This window comes from Trachurus japonicus, chromosome 15, assembly GCF_045865225.1.
Source record: "Trachurus japonicus isolate A0001 chromosome 15, Traja_1.0".
NCBI classification, from domain to species: Eukaryota; Metazoa; Chordata; class Actinopteri; order Carangiformes; family Carangidae; genus Trachurus; species Trachurus japonicus.
In genome coordinates, this window is record NC_140921.1 from 314,732 (window position 1) to 336,271 (window position 21,540).

At 43.9% G+C, this 21,540-nt stretch overlaps 2 protein-coding genes across 3 annotated transcripts in view; one reads left to right on the plus strand and one right to left on the minus strand.

The window, feature by feature from the left end:
* Window positions 1-21,540, minus strand: part of yipf3 (Yip1 domain family, member 3) — a 302,848-nt gene that overhangs the window by 234,829 nt on the left and 46,479 nt on the right. The window lies entirely within an intron of this gene.
* LOC146972898 (bone morphogenetic protein receptor type-1A-like) overlaps window positions 4,158-21,540 on the plus strand; it is a 38,168-nt gene continuing 20,785 nt past the window's right edge. For both annotated transcript variants that reach the window (XM_085799137.1, XM_085799138.1), the window contains exons 1-2: window positions 4,158-4,174; window positions 20,079-20,177. The gene's annotated coding sequence lies outside the window, so the exon portion shown is untranslated. The remainder of the gene's footprint in view (window positions 4,175-20,078; window positions 20,178-21,540) is intronic.

Consider the following 21,540-nt stretch of genomic DNA (forward strand, 5'->3'; position numbering starts at 1 on the left):
ACTGTAAGCTGAAGGATGTGCCCCTTACTGTACCTTCAGGCTCGCCCCTCCTCACCTAACTGGACCTCACACCCATACACCTGAGCGTTCCTTTGTTCTGTTGGCACCTGAAGAAGACCACACACGGTCGAAAACGTTTGTGCAAAGTGCTAAATAAATCACTGTGACCTCCTTTAAGAGTGTGCGGGCAACCCTCTCTGTTTCCACGTTACTTTTTATTGCCCTGCACCTCAACAGCCCCTACAGCATGTGTGATGTGCGTATAAAAACCTCCTTTTTCCACCAATAAACATTGACAAATATTACATACTGGACCTTTAAATGAATGTCTATCAACCAAGAAATGTGTAGAATGAGGAAAAATAATATATTATTATTATTATAATTATTATTATCAGTCATTGTAATAGTAGTAGTAGTGATGGTATTACAGTAGTAGCTGTAGTAGTAATAGTAGTGATGGTATTACAGTAGTAGCTGTAGTAATACTCCTCTACCACCAGGTGGCGCTTGAACCACCTTTCACATTAAAGGTCTGTGAGTTTCTGTGCAGGACTGTGATTAGCAGCACAGAGGAGGGAAACACACGGAGCTCTCACTCCGACTGCTTTTACAGAGACGAAACAGAAACGAAGCAGCTGTACTTCTACTGTAGTACTTCTACTGTAGTACTTCTACTGTGTGGAGTCATTGATCACTGTGGGAGGCTAAAGGAGCATACCGTAGATTCATTCAGACATTTCTGGCCACTGTGTGGAGTCATTGATCACTGTGGGAGGATAATACCGCTAGATTCATTCATTGTAGTTTTTCAAGATAGCGTGAACGGTGGGTTTCAAAGAGGGTGTCAAAATAATGATGAGACATAGTGCTACAAAAGAAACACAAAATAAAACATTCAGATTGATTGTTAGTTAGTCTACGCTCCATCAAAACACAAAAAGCCACTGAGTGCAATTTAAAAATGCCGGGTCGGTGCTGCCCCTAAATTACCCAGAATGCATCAGTCATTCTCAGATGTTGCTCTGGTCTATGATATAATGACAGTATAAACACCACACAAACATTGTTTCATTAAAAGTCCCTACAATATAAACACAGCCCAGTTGTCATGGAGACGGTCTGACCTACTCACAGATACTCAGGTGTGTTTTCATCGCAGGTTGTTTCAGGTCATTTTTGTCCAAATGCTTTGAAGAAGAAACCTGTAAAACTGTGGACTCACCTGGACTCGCCCCCCGCAGGAGGTTTTATACTGTTTTACTACAGAGTTAAGGTAGAAATACTACAGAGTTAAGGTAGAAATACTACAGAGTTACGGTGGAAATCATTCAGAGTTAAAGGGATAGTATCATTTTTTTTTAAAGTGGGGTTGTATGATCTACAAATAGCCCCTAAGTACTTTAATTGCAGTAGAAGACTCTCTGCACTCCTCCCGTTAGCAACGCCAGCCCATAATAGCCCTGCCCAGAGATTTACAACATACAGTGTTGTGAACAGACCCAAAGAAACGGCCTATTTTCACGGCCTAAAAGAGGTTTTACCTGGAAAAAATACACAGTTCCATTGTTCACTATAATATAATTTTTCCAGCTCTTTAAAAAATGACATTTTGACTAGAAATAAGTCAAATATTCTTGGTAAGATTTTGAGTTTTTGCAGTGTAAGAGTTGATGTATATTTATTAATGTGAACTGAATGTGTCTTAGGTGTGTGTTATTGTCTTACAAATGTATATTTATTAATGTGTCTTTGGTATTTTACCTCATTGTTGCTCTTTTTTAAGGTTGCCCTGTTATCATCAGGCAGCGGGACTGGCGATGAAAACTAGCTTTTTTAGATAACTCGGGTGCATTTAGGCTACATTTGTTTTTTGTTTTTGTTTTTTTACAATGTTTTATTAAAGCAGATATCAGTGGAATGTTTTTGTTAATATAAGTCCTAAATAGTCCTATTTTCCGTCAGCAATCACTTACATGAAGTATTTCAGCCTAAACACGAGTCTCTCCGTCACTCTGCTCTGCTGTAACCCGAGGAGAAAATTTTCCTTGTGGGATACAAGTGTTATCCAATGAGGGGAGAGAACGGCATGAAGGGCTGTGTGTGCAGCCAAGGGATGCGCGTGAATGTGGTGACGTAGCACGAGGACCAATTGATGCCTGACAAGGGCGGGGGCTGCTAACTCATGGTGCGTTCAAGGAAACTCGTACTTTGTGTTTTTCCTTCCTGTGAACTCGTACCAGATCGAACTGGTACGAGTTCACGGGTCGGAAGTTACGAGTGGCCGTTATAGGGAACTTTCACAGACAACAGGACGGTAAAAACACGAGCTACGGGTTACCTGGAACGCTACCAAGTCGTAGTTGTGACTTGAAGCTGTAACTTACGGTTTCAAAAGCCTGCCTTGAACACAGCATTAGCCGAAACGGCCGTGCCGATGATATCTGCTTTAATGTACATTGTCCCTTGTCAAATAAATTAAACTGAAACTGAACTGAAAGTGATGTAACAGCACGGCACACTGCAAAAACTCAAAACTTTCCAAGAATATTTGTCTTATTTCTTTTTTTTTAAAGTATATTTTTCGGCTTTTTGCCTTTATTTGATAGTGATGACAGTAGAGATAGACAGGAAATGGGGAGGCAGAAAGAGGGGGAATGACACGCAGGAAAGGTCTGCCCGACGCAGGATTCGAACCGGGGACGCCTGCGGCGAGGACTGTAGCCTCTACATGGGGCGGCCGCTCTACCCACTGCGCCACGCACCGCCCCAATATTTGTCTTATTTCTTGTCAAAATGTCTCATTTCTAGTCAAAACTAAACTCTTTCTGCCTCACCACCTATAAAGTAAGTTTTTAGATCATTTTCACTTATTTCAAACTAATTTTCACTTGAAATAAGTAGAAAAATCTGCCAGTGAAAGCAAGTTTTTTGTGTTTATAATAAGAAAGAAAAACTTGATCCATTTTCAGATTTTTCTACTTATTTCCAGTGAAAATCTGCTTGAAAAAAAAGGAAAAAATGTCTAAAAACAAGCTGCTTTTTAATGTGATCGGTCTTATTTTCAATATAATGAGATTTGTTTTGACTAGAAATGACATTTTGACTAGAAATAAGTCAAATATTCTTGGTAAGATTTTGAGTTTTTGCAGTGTAAGTGTTGATGTATATTTATTAATGTGAACTGAATGTGTCTTTGGTGTGTGTTATTGTCTTACAAATGTATATTTATTAATGTGTCCTTGGTATTTTACCTCATTGTTGCTCTTTTTTAAGGTTGCCCTGTTATCATCAGGCAGCGGGACTGAGAAACTAGCTTTTTTAGCTAACTCGGGTGCATTTACATTTGTTTTTTTACAATGTTTTATTAATGTACATTGTCCCTTGTCATATAAATTAAACTGAAACTGAACTGAAACTGATGTAACAGCACGGCACACTGGAAAAACTTTTAGTTTTCTAGTCAAAACTACTTATTTCAAGTGAAAATCTGCTTGAAAGAAGTAAAAAATGTCTTAAAACAAGCTGCTTTTTATGTGACGAGTCTTATTTTGAGAATAATGAGATTTGTCTTGACTAGAAATGACATTTTGACTAGAAATAAGACAAATATTCTTGGTAAGATTTTGATTTTTCTACTTATTTCAAGTGAAAATCTGCTTGAAAGAAGTAAAAAATGTCTAAAAACAAGCTGCTTTTAATGTGATCGGTCTTATTTTCAGTATAATGAGATTTGTTTTGACTAGAAATGACATTTTGACTAGAAATAAGACAAATATTCTTGGTAAGATTTTGAGTTTTTGCAGTAGGCCAAACAGCAGCAGCGGGGAAGCGTCGCTCCGTCTTCTGAGGCGGAGTGATCCCTCTCCCCGCTCTGCTCCCACACACGATCTCTGGGCTGTTTGCGCTGTTTCTCCATCCACCAGCAGCAGCGACAGAAACACCGGAGCGGAGAGAGGAGCGGCGGCCACCGCGGACAGGACGGGACAGGACGGGACGGGACAGGACGGGACAGCCCGACGCCACCGGAGAGAGACTGAAAACACTCCACATCGGTGCTGACTGATCAACCCGTCTGAGCCGGAATGTGGACCGGGACCACCGGGAGGAAGTAGCGGCCAACGGGACCACCGGGACCCGGTACCGACACACAGACAGACGGAGAGAAACGGAGGTAAATCAGGATCGATCCCAAACTTCAGGCTGCGTCTAATCCCTGGAGGCTCCGGTTTAACGTTACCGAGGCTGCGTCTAATTTATTATTATTATTCAGTTTTTAATTCCCTTTATTCAGTCTGTGCGTTGCAATGGGGAAGATAAACCCTGGAATTACACAGAGTTTATTATGAACACACACACACACACACACACACACACACACACACACACACACATACAGAGTGTGTATAGTGTGTGTGTTGGCGCCAGGACGTAGACGGAGCCCCCTCCTGCTGCTGCTGCTGCTGTCGTGGAAAAAAAAAAAAGTTTGTTTCACCTTCATCGCGAAGTTTTTATCAGATTGTTTTTCGATCAAAAGGTAAAAGTGTGTGAGTGTGTGTGTGTAGTCGTGTTAGTGTGTATATATGTGTGTATATAGGTGTGTGTGTGTGTTAGTTGTGTGTCTCATCGGGATCTTCTGCTTCTTCCCGTGAGTTTTGTTGTAGATTTCCAGCTGCATTCCTCAGAGGAAGCTAAGCTAACTGAGCTAACGGGGCTAACGGGGCTAACGGCTCGACGGCGGCCACAACGCGCACTCCGAGCTCATTAAATCAACTAAAATCTATCAAAACAGACAGATTACAGTCACTTTTTACTTAAATAATGACTTTTATCGCGGGAGTGTGCGCGGTGGTCGCGGCTGGAGTCTAAACTTCGCGCTAGCTTCGATGCTAACCGCTCGTTAGCTTCAGGTAACAGAGGAAGAAGTTCGTTTGTGGCTCGACGAAGAAACTTCGGCTTGGTTCGGTTCGTGGTGGTTGTGACGTAGTTCGGTGGTGAAACTGGTGCTGATCGATCCATCGATCAGGTCTCAGATACCTGGATCGATCTCCAGTCCGGGGAACTGGACCGTGACGACACGGAGCTACGTCACACAGGTGTTGTGTTGTTTACCTGCAACAGCTGATCGATGATCAATAACCAATAATGATCATCAGTATCGATAGACACGTCGTTAGTAAGTAAGTAAGTAAACACCTGATCAACGTTATTGATTAAGCTCAGTCAGAGGCGTTTTCAGGACTTTTATTTTGACACTCGATGCTGCAGAGAACTCCTTCCTGTTTGTCTATGACGTCACCTGCTGTCTATGACGTCACCTCTGTTGTTGAAGTTGATCAACAGTTTGATTTGATTCACCATTTATTACCTCCTCTACCTGCTCTAGAGGGTCAGCTGGTTCAGACTGGTGGTTGTTGTTGTTACCTGAGTCTCAGGTGAGCTGCTGCTGCTGCTGCTGCTGTGATGTCACTGTGATGTCACTGTGATGTCACAACAGATCAATTAACTTCATGTTCTAGTTAATTAGTTAATTAGTTAATGAGACGTCACATTGATCCTTCACTTATTGATCTGATTCCAGATGATCGATCAGCTCTGTGTTTGTATATAAGCTTTATTTCAGACACGGGTCCATATCACAATCAAACAACAGCCTATAAATAGTACAAAAATACATTTCATAGAATATACAGACTATTGCACCAATGCCACCTTATATTAGCCTAGAAGTGAATCGGTAGCAGCTTTTCAATGGGCTGACTAGAGCCTCAATTATGTGATTCTCTGATTTGTCGAGGCGACACATTAAACTAACATAACATCAACTGTCTTAAAAGCCTCACAGGTTGTAACTCTATTAGACACAAACACCTGACTGGCACTAGGCCACCTGGGGACACAGAGCAGTAACCTCACCTGACTGGCACTAGGCCACCTGGGGACACAGAGCAGTAGCCTCATTACATCGTTGTATGTTACTTATAACTGGACCACAGTTGGGAGGTGTAAAGAGGTGTTACTCTGTTACTTCACAGTCAGAACACATAGAAAACTTCCTACTAAGCACGTTGGCTTTTACATCGCTGTCGATAAAGGTACATGTTTGGATCAATATGTGGTTGTCACAGCTGGACCTGGTCCTGGTTCTGGTTCTGGTTCTGGTCCTGGTCCAGGTCCAGATGTCGTTTATGTTTCTGTGCTTTTATTGTGAAAATCCAGCTGTTGTGTTGCGGCTGGAGACACGGTGGCTCCTGATTGGCTGATGAGTCGGTGTCGGTGTCGGTCCACTTCCTGTTGGTGCTGCACATCCTCACTGTGTGTGTCCAGGTGTCCAGGTGTCCAGGTGTGTGTGTGTGTGTGTGTGTCCAGGTGTGTGTGTGTGTCCTGTGTGTCCAGGTGTGTGTGTGTGTCCAGGTGTGTGTGTGTGTGTGTGTGTCCAGGTGTGTGTGTGTGTCCAGGTGTGTGTGTGTGTGTGTGTCCAGGTGTGTGTGTGTGTCCAGGTGTGTGTGTGTGTGTCCAGGTGTGTGTGTGTGTCCAGGTGTGTGTGTGTGTGTGTGTGTCCAGGTGTGTGTGTGTGTGTCCAGGTGTGTGTGTGTGTGTGTGTCCAGGTGTGTGTGTGTGTGTGTGTGTGTAGTTTCTGGTTAAACTCCTTGTTATAAACGATGAGGTCATTAGTTATTATTAAAGGGTTATTGATGATGTCATGGTTCAGCTTCACTCTCCATCTAAACTAACTGATCCATGACATCATCACCGGTTCATCTGCTCTGACCAGGCTGACCGGCCGGTTCGATCACAGGTTCGATCCCCTCAGCAGGCAAAGGAACAACCAGACGTGGTGATGGACAACTGACCTCAGATCAGAATCTGAACCACTTCATTAGAATATAATGATCAATAAAGTGACGTTTAGCTGCTTTAACGCTGCTCAACAATACCAGCTACTATATACTATATATTATAGACTATATGTAAGGGATAATGACCGACGAGGTGTCCATCTGCTGAATCTCTGATAATCTGACACCTGGAAGGGCATCACAGGGCTGCAGACTAACTGTTTCCACTAGGAGCACAGTGAACCCCTGACTTAAAAGTTTAGGAGCGCAAGCAGAAGATTTAGGGGCGCACACCGAAATCAACTTGCAAAGTAAATTTGCACATTTACTCTAATTTTCACTGTACTACTGATAAATACAGAAACTATAATGTTTTAAATTCACATTTTATTGTGCAACAGTTTAAATATTGAAAATATAAAGTTAATGTTTAGGCTGCACTGACCAATAACAGAACAAGTCGACACACCAAACTCATCCTAGAACAGACCCCCCCCCCTGTGTAGGCCAGCCCTTGTTGGCCTCCTTGTCTGCTGACCCTGACTGAGCCACATGTGCACGGACCCCCCCCCCCCCAACCTCCTCCGCACGGCCCAAAAACAAAATCTATTGATCAACAATCAATCAATCATATCCGAGCCTGGTCTGTGCAGCGTTGTTCTGCAGCGCGAGTCAACCTGCTTCGTTGCCTTGTGACGATTTGAGTACCGCTGCCGAGAGCGCGAGCATATTATGGGATGTTTAAAGGTTTGTAGCGAGCCGTCGAAAAAAAAAATAATGCAGGTGACACACACACACACACGCAGGTCACGGTCTGTGTGTCTCCTGCTGTTTCACACGGAGCTCTGCTGTGGAAAGACGTCTCCTCCGAGGTGGAGAGAAGAGAAACACGTTTCTTTTCACACATGAGCCAATCACAGTGGTCATTAGAAAAAACTAAAAAAAATCGGCAAATTTACTGGTCGCACATGCGCGAGTAGATGAAAAATTTACTCGCATTGTATCAAATTTTAGTCGCAAAATGCGACCATTTAGTCGCAGTCTGGAGCCCTGGGTTATCCCGCTGTTACCATGGTCACTTACCAGATAAATACAGATTCAATCAGTTACTTATAATTTAATGTTGTTTTTACCGTTAAAATGTTGTTTTTACTGTTAAAATCACACGTCTTTAAGCGGCTGAGCCGAGCGGACTATTTAATAACTCTCATCGGCGATAAAAGAAAAGAAAAGAGGGACCCGCTGTGACGGCAGCGTGTTGCCATGGTGACTCTGCCACAGCCTGGTGGTTGATCAGTGAAGGGAGGTGAGGTGACGGCTTAAATGTTAGGTGACACAAAGTTTTTCAGAGGTCCAGTGCTTCTTACCGCTGGTGTGTTTACAGACTCCAGTGCCGTGATGCGCTGGAAAAAAGTTGTTTTGGTCCGAGTGTCCGTTGCCGTGGTTACCAACAAGCGTTTGAGCCAGCGCAGTAATATTTAGAACGTAATCAGGCTATTTGACCGGAACATCTTTATGGGTGTCCATTATGTAAGGGTTAATGTGTAGTTCGGAGGTTGTTATGGAGAAATAAACCCCGACAGGTTGTATGGAACCCCGACGCGAAGGGATTCCATACAACCTGTCGGGGTTTATTTCTCCATAACAACCGACCAACTCTACATTATCCCGCTTAGAACACGGCCTACAACTAAATCATTCAATAATGTAACACAAAATAATGATACAAAGAGATTTTATTCATGTAAAATTAGACCGTTGCTCGGGACGCCGCTCTGACCAGCGCAGCACAGAAAAGAGAAAGTATGCAGGATATTTACTTTATGTTTCATTTTTACCGTCATTAAATAGCTTCGGACTAATAGTGATGTTGATAAACGACGTGTAACCTGTTACAGGGAGAGTGGAGGCTCCTTGTTTCCACATCGTGGCTGAAAAGTAAACTTGCATCAGAACCTCTGACCCGTGTCACAGCTCCTCTCCTCTCTGTAGCTCCGCGACACAAACGCATCCCATAATCTCTTGTTTATGACAGGTACGACTACACACAATACATGGTAACGTGTATGGTAATCCATCGATCCACTGATTGATTATCAAAGGCTTCAAATGCACGAACGGGAGGAGGCTCAGCAAAACAGCGGCCGTGACCGGACATGCAGAGTCGGCCGTTGCTATGGAGTCCCTAGCAACGGTCCGCTCAGCGGCTGCGTTCCGATCCACAGTTTACTTGGACAGAGCCCCCTACTCCCTACTCCCTGCACAGGGAATCTGCCGTAGGAAACTTAATTTAACCGATATTACACCAATCGGAACACCCTGCAACGTCACAGCTGTTTCCGGTCGAGTTCAAAAATAAAGTTTTTAAGTTTCAAAATGTTTCACGCCACTATCACCGTTTAGACAGATCTGAAATTATTTAAGAAACATTACTATTTCTGTGTGCACAAGCAAAGCAGTTTTGTGTTGCAATGCGTGGTAGTTATTCAGTTTGGGGGCATCAGGGTGTAGAAAGCATCAGTGGCTCAGCTGACAGGAAAGCTAACGGCTGTTGCTAAGCTAACGGCTGTCGCTAAGCTAGCGGCTGTCGCTAAGCTAGCGGCTGTCGCTAAGCTAACGGCAGCAGCTAAGCTAACGGTAGCTAAGCTAACAGCAGGACGTCAGCTGTTAAAACCCTCCCGTTGTGGGACACGACATGAAACTACTCCAGTTAGCTCAGTCATGTTGGAACTCAGATATCCGCTGGAGAAAATATTTTTTCATGGAGCGTTTATTGAGTCACTGAGTTATTAAAGTTCGACAGGTAGCTAACCGTTAGCCCTACCAATTTACGTAACGCACGTAAACGGACCGCAATGGCTGATGGGTAATATCGGTTGTCAACATCCGGTGAACTGGGCGAAGTGAGGAACCGTTGTTCACTCCTTCCCTGCACAGTTCACAGTTCCCTTCAAACTGCTCCCTGCGGTTTGGAACCACACTTAACATGGCGGCACACCCTGTGTAGTCCACTGCTCAGGGAACTTCAGGTCGATCGGAACGCACCCGTGGTCTATCGAGAATTATAAAACGTAAAGGTGAAATCCGGCGATCTGATTGGTTGTTAACCGTGGTATATTGAGCATATACCACAGCTACTATACTAAAGCCTTATCACAGCGTAGGCTATCACTCCGCCTCAGGCACGTATGACTGGTATGAATGGAAGTTGTTGTCATGTATCCATGACAACGGACTGTCGCAGTCCGTAGCCCAAGACAGTTGATGTTTTTACGATGTTAAAAAACGGACTAAAGTAGTTGAATCCACATGTTTAAGGTGAACTTTCACCTCCGGGGAGGATTAACAATGGTAGAGGGGACTGAGCAGTGACTTTCACCTGAAAAAATGCGGAGGAAAAGACGAGATGCAGAGCTACTAGGAGCTAACGTCTGGAGAGGTGGGACTATTTTTTTCACAGTGAGGCTATTTTATTGGATAATATGTATTTCTGGTTGAATAAAACTACATGAAATTGATTGCGTATTCCTCTTTTATATTGCCTTTATTCGTAACCGTTTTATAAAAGCAATATATCACTCCAGGCCGTGGTCTATGCTCATTATACCACGGCTAAGGGGGAACAACAACGCCCCTTAGCCGTGGTAGAATGAGCATATACCACGGCCTGGAGTGATATATTGCTTAAATAAACACCGCAGAATATTGGTGATTGACCAATCAGAATCGAGTATTCAAGAGAGCCGTGTTCTATCACTTTTTAATGGACACCCCGCAGCCAATCAGAATCGAGGATTCACCCAGACCATGGTATACTATATATTACTGCTGAACGCTGTCGGGTGGAGCGAATCACAGCCAGAACAGAACACACTATATATATATTTGGAATATACTAGTATAAAGTATATTATATACTTTATATATATATTATACTGTATAGTACTATGTCGGTCGTCAAACGGAGCGTGTGCAGAAGCGTCTCGTTCCGGTACCGATCGGGTTCTGACGTCTTCCTCCTCTGTTTCTTCCTCTTCCTCTTCTTCTTCTTCTCTCTCCCCCTCCTCTCTCTCTCTCTCTCTCTCTCTTCCTCCTCTGTTTCCTCTTCTCCTTCTTCTTCCTCTTCCTCTTCTCTCTTCTTCTTCATCGTCTCTCACTCACCTGAATTCAGTTTTTCTAACTCACATCTTTGTTTCTTGGCTTCACTTTTTTTTTCTTCTCTCTTTTTCCATCTGTTTCTTTTTCCCTCATTTCTTTTCATTCCTCCCTCTCCCCTCTCCTCCTCCTCCTCTCCTCCTCTCCTCCCCCTCTCCTCGGTCGGTCTACCTCCTCTCAGTTTTCTCTCCTGGGAGTGTTTCCAGTCTTGGAGTCTGAGCTTCGGGATCTCTCCTTCCCTCCTTCCCTCCCTCTTTCTCTTCTCTCTCCCTCCTTCTCTTCTCTTCTCTCCCTCCCCCCAGTCTTCCCTCCTCCCCCCCTCCCTCCTCCCTCCAGTCTTCCCTCCCTCCCCCTCTCAGCGTTCCCAGTCTTCAGTCTGAGGATCAGGTTTCACTCTGACTGTGACGAGGGAGGAGGGAGATCAGGTTTCACATCTCCAGCTCTCTCCCTCTCTCCCTCTCTCCTCTCCTCCCCCTCTCCTCTCCCCCTCCTCCTCCCCCCCTGGAGACAGAGTGGCTGAGCTGAGGAGGAAAACATGCAGCCCCCCCCCCTCCTCCTCCCCCTCCTCCCCCCTCCTGCCTCCATACGTCTCTACAGCAGCAGATAAATAAAGGACTAAAGGCCGTAAACCGAGCCGAGCACAGAGGGACGATTCACCTACAGCCCCCCCTCTAACTTACCCCCCCCCCCCTCTAACTTACCCCTCCTCCTCCTCCTCCTCCTCCTCCTCTTCCTCCTCCTCCTCTTCCTCCTTCATCCCTGCAGAGATATTTTATATCCTGCTCTGTGTTTCTGTGGCAAAGGTGAAACTGTTTCAGGGAGAAACCTGGAGACCAAAGGGATAGTTCAACATTTTAGTCAAACTGGCCGATTGCCATAATCTCTATAGTCATAGCAGGAGGTTCGTTACCTTTATTAATTGTCGGTGCAAGCTGTTTTTAGAACGGCGGAGCAGAGCCGTGAGCTGCTCAGAGCTACGCTACGGAGGCTCATTATGGGATTTCTTGGTTTCCCTCATCAAACTCATCAAATACACAATCCAACAACTCCACAACGCTCTGGTGGACAAGTTGTGAGCTGCACATTCACCACGCTATGAGATAATAACACAACGTTACCACACAGAGTTGTTGTAGAGGGAAATACAGAGACTGTTGATGAAAAACTGTCCCTGAAGACAACGCGCATCAGTGGTTTTACATGAATTTCCCTCTAAAACAACTCTGTGTGGTAACGTTGTGTTATTATCTCATAGCGTGGTGAATGTGCAGCTCACAACTTGTCCACCAGAGCGTTGTGGAGTTGTTGGATTGTGTATTTGATGAGTTTGATGAGCAGCCCCCGCCCTCGTCATGGATCTATTGGTCCTCGTCCCTACGTCACCACATTCAGGCGCATCCCTTGGCTGCACACACAGAGAGGACTGCCCCTTTATGCCGTTCTCTCTCCTCATTGGATAAAGGTTGTAGGATACAAGGAAAGTTTTCTCCTGGGCTCAGAGCAGAGCAGAGTGACTGACAGACCCGTGTTTCAGACCAAACACTCTATAGAAGTGATTGCTGTCGGAAGATACAACTATTTAAGACTTAGATTAACACAAAAATATTGCTTACTGCTGCTTTAAACCTGGCCCGCTGCAGTGGGAACAGTAGTAGGTTAATAACGGCTCAAACCAGCTGTTTGTTCTGTCGACTGCATCAGAGAAAATAAAACTTTGGTCTAATAAACAACGATAACCTCGCTAACGCACATGCATTGTCCAGCTTCAGTCCGACTAAGGCCTATACATGACAGAGAAAATCTAATTCCATTATCGCATTATTGCATTATTAGTGGGGCGGATTAGCTCAATATTTTACACCAATTGTTCACTTTGTGATAAAAGCATGACATTTGGTGGATGTGTTGGTGAATATGTTTTAGACAAATCTGGATATTGGGCCACCTCAAAAGCGCCCCCTAGTGGCCGTGGCAGCTATTTGTTATGCAAATAAATGAATGATTAATATAAACTGCCCTTTTAATAATACCAACTGGTGATGTATTGTATATTGTTAGAAAGCCTGATTAGTCACCTTTACAACGAGGTACAGCTTGTAAGGATCGTGCATTCATGGAAGGAGCAACGGGGCTAAACGTGTGGGTAGCGCCCCCCAACAATGTGCATCCCCTGTGGGGCGGATTAGCTCAATAAATCACAGGAATTGTTTATTTTGTGACAGAAGCACAACATTTGGTGGAGGTGTTGGTGGATACATTTTTGAAACATGGTTTTTAAGGACCCTTAAGATGTCTACTTAAGATTTTTGCTTGTTGCCCGGGTCAACTAATGTCCTATGGGGGTTTTTTCGGTGGCCATTTTGAATTTATGTCCGCACGAATGGCGAAAACGCCAATTTTCATAACTCCTAAACCAGACATCATACAAAGACAAATGAACACACTTTTTCCAATAATTATGACACTATAATAGTACATAGTTGGTATTATTAAAAGGGCAGTTTTTATTCATCATTCATTTATTCGCATAACAAATGGCTGCCACGGCCACTAGGGGGCGCTTTTGAGGTGGCCCAATATCCAGATTTGTCTGAAACATATGCACCAACACATCCACCAAATTTCATGCTTTTATCACAAAGTGAACGATTGTTCAGCTAATCCGCCCCACTATATCTGGGTGTCTTCATCAGAGTTCTCCAACTCTGATTTCAGTGGGACTAACGTGTTTACCTGCACTTCAGTTGTCCAGTTCTAGTCGGATTAAGGCAATAATTCGTTTTTTTCAAGTGTCATGTAAACGTAGTGAGTGTGACGACGTGGCGTTGTGCGGTGTTGTTGCGTCCAGCCGGGCTTCAGCTTCACCTCCAGCGTGGTCAGTTAGTGTGACTGAACAAGACTGTGATGTTTAATTGTTATCCAGCCTAATGCCACTGTCACAATCATTCACTCCAAAGCGTTGAAAGTCCAAGACAAAGTTTTATCATCTCAAATACGCTGTGGGCCAAAATTAAAGAATTGGTAGGCTACAAGTCGAGGGCTAACAAGTCCCAAGTCATGTGGCGAGTTAACCATCACAATTACTCCGGAGTTTTTTAATTAAGGTAAAAATGTAGCATGTAAACAGGGACAGACTGGTTGGTTAACAGAAACACTGGATGGTTGATACGTTTAGTTTGTCGCCGCCGCCGTCCATGAAACACTGAGACTTAGGTCTCTTTCACACTAGCCTCGTCTGGTCCGAACTAGAGGTCTTCACGGGTCCAATTTGACGGACCCGAACCCAAATGGACCCGAGAAAATTGGACCTGGACCCGACTGGCCCTGGGCCCGAGCTATTATTGTAAATATGAGTTCCGAGCCGAAATGGACCCGAGAAAATTGTACCCGGACCCGACTGGCCCCGAGCTATTATTGTAAACAGAACCCGAGCAGAACTATGAACAGAACTATGAGCTCCGAACCCGAGCCGAACCCTTACAAACCCGTGGACCCAAAATGCCCGAGTTGCTTTATGATTTAATTAGGGCTGAAACGATTCCTCGAGTAATTCGAGTACCTCGATTACAAAAAATGGTCCGAGGATTTTTTTCTGCCTCGAGGAATCGTTAATTTAATTGTAGTTCAAGCGGCCGCACGGACTTTCAATGTGGCACAACGTGCGCCGTAACATAACCTATGAACGTAACCGTGCACGCCCCCCCCCCCCCCCCCGCGCGGCCGTTCGCCGCGGATGACGGGGGGACGGTGGCGAGTGGCGACAACACAGCAGAACAATCCTGCCTAGGAGCTATCCATGGTTAGGCTACTTAACCAAAGTCTCTTGAAATATCAAACAAAGAAAAGGACTATGGACTGTGGAAGTTTGAATGGCCAAAATACTGAAGTTATCATGACGTGAACCATCTGTTGCGGTGAGACCGTTGATTAGGTAGAAACCTTAACGGGGGGGCGGACGTGGGTGTTTGACTGAGGGAGAAAAAGGCGACAAAAAGACAGAAAATGTCTCTCTATAGGCACTCTAGTTGTAACACGGCCCTTGCATACCACAGCAGCACGTCTTCCATGTTGCAGCATCTCCACAGAAAACATTTTTGATATCTTGAAAGTAATTTTATTTTATTTATTTTTGATATCTTGAAAGTAATTTAATTTAATTTATTTTTATTTGTGTTTTATTTATTCTTATTTATGTTAGCAGCAGTCGCCTCTTTAGTAATGTTTCAAGACCAGAAAATGCTTGTGAATTTAAGAAATAAAAACAGTTGATTCTACAAAAGGAAACCAATTGGTCATTCATTATTGAGTGAAATATGTTATTTTCTCTTGTGTATTCATAATTGCTCTTTAACCAAGCAAAAATACGTTTTATCCGATTACTCGATTAATCGATGTAATTTTCAGTAGAGTACTCGATTACTAAAATATTCGATAGCTGCAGCCCTAGATTTAATACAAGTTGTCTAGCGTTAAATAAGACTTGTTTTTATTAGCTACTACTTTCTGTTTCTTACCTAAACGTAGTCTTCTCCCGCTGCCAGCCCCCCCCCCCCCCCCGGCCATAACGTGATGTAAACAGAAATAAATCCACGTCTCCATTTTCTTGTTTAGATGGTCATGTACTGTAATCCTTCTTCTTAGCCGTTGCTAACGCCAATCCACCGCTCATCTCCTCTTGTTTAATTAACGTTATCATTTTGGAGTTTCCATGGGCTTTGCGGAGCGTAACGTTACCGCGGTAACAACACCTACGGCAACTCGATTGTTTAACTATTTTGAACCATTAACCAGAACGTTACGTTAATAAACAAACGTTTTAACTGCCCCGAGTCCTGACCGAGGCTCTAACTTCTGCTTGAACTGTCACATAGATATATATATACATATATATCTATGGAACTGTCACCTTTGACGTCATCATCAGAGTCGTGTAGTTGTTTTGATCACGTGACATAAGTCAACAGGCAGCTCAGCCTCTCATTGGACGGAAGGAGGAGGGGGGGTGATTGACAGCTGTGACAGCCAATCGCCGGGTCCTCTCGGGTACTGTAGGTGTGAACCCCCCCCAGGACCACGGTCCGGACTTTTGTCAGACCAAACAAGCGGACCATGGTCCCCCAAAAACAGTCAGGACTCGGTCCGGTTCGAAGTGAACCACGGTCCGGTTCGCTTCAGGTGAGAACGTAATCAGACTTTTAATACAGGAAGCAAACCAGAACAGCAGTGTTTCCTAGGACTGGGACGATAACACATTTAGCTGGACGATATATTGTCCCACAAATTATTGACGATAAACGATACACACACATTTTTTTGAGAACAAATTAACCACTAATATAATAATATTTCATAATAATGCAAGTAGACCCTTTTAAATGCGATAAACTTTTATTTCTCATGAGTATTTTTTTTTAACCATTGTAATTAGAATGACAAGAACTTATATAGCTACTATCCTAAATAAATAAAATAAACAAAAAATAATAAACAGTGCAGTGCAGCTCTTCTGTCCAATAACGTTATACACCTGAAGCTCCACTTTTCATTCAAACAAACTAATGTGACTTCCACAGGTGTAAGATTTCATCAATGAGACCAGCATTTATCTCCTAAAAAGTATTAAACCAGCCGGCGGTAAACCTCTAAAAACCTGCTGATAAGTTTTCTTAATCGTTTTCTCCCCCAATGACGCAGGTTGACCGTCTGAGCTGCTGCAGACCATAATACATCCATGCTGCAGACTGTGGGAAGCCCCGCTCCTCCTGCTCACTGCTACCACATTAGCTCCAAAACTTTAAAAAGTGACGTGTTAACAGCGCGGCAGCGAGAATTACGGTAAAATAGCTTTTAGCTGCTTAGCTTTACAGCTAGCGCTGCCGGTTGCTGCCAAATGCATTCTGGGAAACAAAGATCCTGGATGACTGACGAGAGGGTTCACTCCTTTCATTCTGCTATGAAACAAACGGCCCAGGTGCTGAGACCGATGCAGAGTGAAGCCTCTTGTCATCCAGCCTGGTCGGAGGAGAGACCAGGAAAACTAATACGTGCGCATGCACATGGCGATTTATCGAGGCCGGAAAAACGATCGAGTTCATTTTAATTTATCGTGCGATTAATTGATGTATTGATTATCGTCCCAGGCCTAGTGTTTCCCATAATTAATTACATCAACCACCAATAGATTTTTCGGCTTTTGGCTCGACCAGCGCTATATCGTTTCATTCATTCATGTCCGCATAGCTGTTCTGTCAGTCACACTGAACAGGACGGGTAGTGTGTGTGTTACTGTGTGTGTGTGTGTGTGTGTGTGGTGTGTGTGTGTGTGTGTTTCCAGTGAGCGAGGAGTCGTAGGAGGAAGTGAAACCTGTGACATCATCGTCTCCTCCCACCTGCTTCCTGGTGACGAGGGCCGATCAGCTGTTATTGATACGTATTATTAGTTATTGATAAAGAAGACGATCGATTGGCTGCAGAAACCAGAGGAACCAGAACCGCTCTCTGATTGGTCGGTTGGTCGGTCTGGACTGACTGACTTCCTGGTTGTGTGTTAGGCCCCGCCCCCCTCAGAGAGAGAGAGAGAGAGAGAGAGAGAGAGAGAGCAGCTGTTTCTGCCTCGTGATCGCTCCGTCTTTGGAAATCTATTTTCTCCTCGTCTGGTCTATAAAAACACACACACACACACACACACACACACACACACACACACACACACACACACACACACACACACACACAGAGTCTCTCTCTCTGTCTTGAGTGGATTTTCCAGCTGTGTTGTTGGTGTTGGCAGCAGCAGGGTGGAGCGGTCAGCTGACACACACACACACACACACACACACACACACACACACACACACACACACACACACACACACAGTAACACACACACACACACACACACACTCAGTCCTGTAGCTGCTACTCCGTGTGTAACAGGAACCAGCGTTAGTTTTTAAAACCTTGTATTTGTATTTTTCTCTCTGTCACTGAGCTGCAGTCGCTCGTCAGTTTGAAACGATTCAACAGATTCGTCTTTTCTCTCTGATGACGTCGTTCAAGTCGTTCCTGTGAATTCCACTTCGCTCCGAGTCGAGTCGCTCTTTTCTTTTCTTTTCTTTTCTTCCCGTTTGTATCGGTCCAGCACAGCTCTGACATTGTTCCTGCTGCTGCTGTTTAATCAATCAATCAATCAATTAGTTTATTTCGGGCATGTCAATTTAAATCATCATCATCACACTTCATCTTAGTTCAAATAATCTAATAAATATAATAATAAACATGGCCGAAAGGGAAAGCGGGAGAAGCTAAAGCTGATCTAGTCCCGCCCCCGTTACCCACAGAATAAAAATCTTTTCATAGTCAGATCTTATCATAATCTTTTCTTTTGTTTTTGCTTTTTTACATTTTGATATAACATTCTTTTACTTATGACATTTTGACATTACCAGTTGTGGAAGTCCCACAAGCGCTGTACGACAACGTCACGTCGGCTTTGCTCTGCCGGACCGCTGGAATTGTATTATCTACGTTGCCATGGTTTCAGTAGTTGTTAGTTAGTTAGTTGTTAGTTACGCATAGATTACAGCAGCCAATCAGCGCTGAGCGACGAGCGACTGACGGCCAGAGACTTGGCTGTCGCTGTCACTCGGAGCCCCAGAGATTTTTCGATTTGACATTGACTTAACTCATTGAGTGCCAACCACGTAATTTCCTCGTTTTTGTGAATAGAACAACATTTGTTGTATATATTTATCTTATACGAGCCCTTTGATCCAGAAATGCGAGTGTCAGAAGAGCGACAGACACAAACAGAGCAGCTTTCATAAAAGACGCTCTATCTCCTTTTCTAGAAACAAAGCAGGGATTTTGGTGAAACCCAGACATGTTTAGATTGAGTTTTCTCAGGAACGGAGGCACGTAGAAACAAACGGTTTGTGGCCATTTGAAGCATAAAGTTTCACCTTTCAATTGAGCTACAGTATGTGTTGGTGGCAATAATATAGAATACACTGTGGCTCTACAAAAATGGTCAAAAATGGTCTAAATTGCCGGTACACTTGACTAATAATACATTTTAATAAATTTTATTTATAATGCACTTTACATTTAAGCAATCTCAAAGTGCTACAGTACAAGCTTAAATTTAAAAAGGGACACAAATTAAGAAAAGACAATGTGTACTAAAATTTAGCAAAAGGCTAAACTATGGAAAGGAGCGCAGTACTCAATGAGTTAATGAGTAAACTTGTGGCCAGCGACAAAAATGAAAGGTCCAGTGTTACAGCAGCTTCAGAAGCAGCGTGTCGGGTCGGACCGGGTCAAGAACTCTACAGTCTATAGGCTCCAGAGACAGGAGCAGCTGCTGCCTGGAGGCGGAGCTCCGAGCTCTGAGCTCTGAGCTCTGATTGGCTCGTTACCAGCGGGAAAGAAAACTGGTTCTTTGGAGGCAACAGAGTTGGACCAGTTCAGACCTGGGACCAGAACCAGGTTCTTTTTGACTGAGCTTTGACTGGTTAGAGGCTGGTCCTGGTCCTGGTTCTGGTCCTGGTCCTGTAACAAACAAACTATAACAGGTTAACTGTGCAAAATAAACACTCATACAGAGTCATTGTTAAATATCACTATTGATTATTGATTATCCAGACCGCTACATGGAGCCATTTTAACTAAAATCTGGGACAGTGCCAGTACTGTACATGTTTCATCTACTTGTGCACATGTGCAACCAGTGAATTTACCTCTTTTGTTTTGTTTTGTTTTGTAACGCTGGTGAAACATGAAGGAGAAACTCAAACAACCTGATGTTTGTCATTAGTGGTGGCAGCTCAATGTGTGTGATTATTGTCAGTCCATTTATAACAGGGTATCCGCGGGGTCTTGAAAAGTATTAAAAGGTGATAAATCAATTTTGAGAAAATGAAGACCCTTAAAAAGTATTAAAAAGTCTTTTCACAACTTTATAAAGTCTTACATTTTGAAGGTATTTTTTCTGAAGTAGCTGTCCAAGAGTTTGAGTCCTAAAAAACATTGTAAAAGTGTGTGAATTTACACAGTAACCATAGTAACCGCCTGGTCTCTCCTCAGGTCGCTGGTCGCCATGTTGCCTCCTCCTCTTCAACACTACGTTTCCCATGGAGCATTGCAGCGACACACACACACTTCTAACGTGGAGCCACCAGTCAGGTGAGGACACACACACACACACACACACACACACACACACACACACACACACACACACACACACACACACACACACACACACACACACACACACACACACACACACACACACACACACACACACACACAGTAACACACACACAGTCTCACACACACACACACACACACAGTAACACACACACACACACACACACACACACACACACACACACACACACACACACACACACACACACACACACACACACAGTAACACACTCCTCATGGACTCACTGTTGATCAAGATGATTGATTAGGAGACGATTAGATCACACACACACGGAGTCAGAGGTTGATGACATCATGTTGTTCATGTCTCAAGGAAATTTAAAGGGATAGTTCAACCAAAATTCAAATTTCCCTCATGATCTCCTCCCCCTCATGTGGACTAAGGTCTGGGAGAAGTTTCAGAGTCCTCCGTGGCTTCTCTGAGTTACAGGGGGTCTCGGCGTAGCAGTGCATGTCCATATGACGGTTGCTAATGGATACCAACTGTGTTCGTAACAAAAAGACACACCAAAAAACATCCAGATACCTCCATGCTGCTCGTATGTAATGTCCGTCTTGTATTGAAGCCCCGAAATGCGAAATTGTCCCGAAAAAAATTAAATAAGTCTATATTTCAAGAGCTTCCGCTACAAACAAGCTTGAAATATAGACTTATTTAATTTTTTTCGGAACAGTTTCTCATGTCGGGGCTTCAATACCAGAGGGACATTACATACGAGCAGCATGGAGGTATCTGGATGTTTTTTGGTGTGTCTTTATGTTACGAAGACAGTTGGTATCCATTAGCAACCGTCATATGGACATGCACTGCTACGCCGAGACCCCCTGTAACTCAGAGAAGCCACGGAGGACTCTGAAACTTCTCCCAGCCCTTAGTCCACATGAGGGGGAGGAGGAGATCATGAGTGGAGAAATTTGAATTTTGGGTGAACTATCCCTTTAAAACCGTCACCACTGTGTAGTGTGAGGAAGGACGGAGGCACTGGTGTTGCATTCAGGTGCAGTCAGGCAGACGGCCGTCGACTCGGCAAACCAACCGGATGTCATTTTCACTCTCCACCAGAGAAAGACAAAGGTAAAACAATACCACATCACCATGACAACATGTTGTAATACCACATCACCATGACAACATGTTGTCAGGGACCACTTGTTTATCCTGTTACATGCAGCATCTGTTGTCTGTCTGACGTCTGCCCCGTTTCACCTGAATGCAACATCAAGAATACGTTCAGATATGCAGCCGCACCGAATTCCTACTACGTACTGTCCCTTTAAACGTCCTTGAGATGACTTGTGACCTGGATGAACGAGA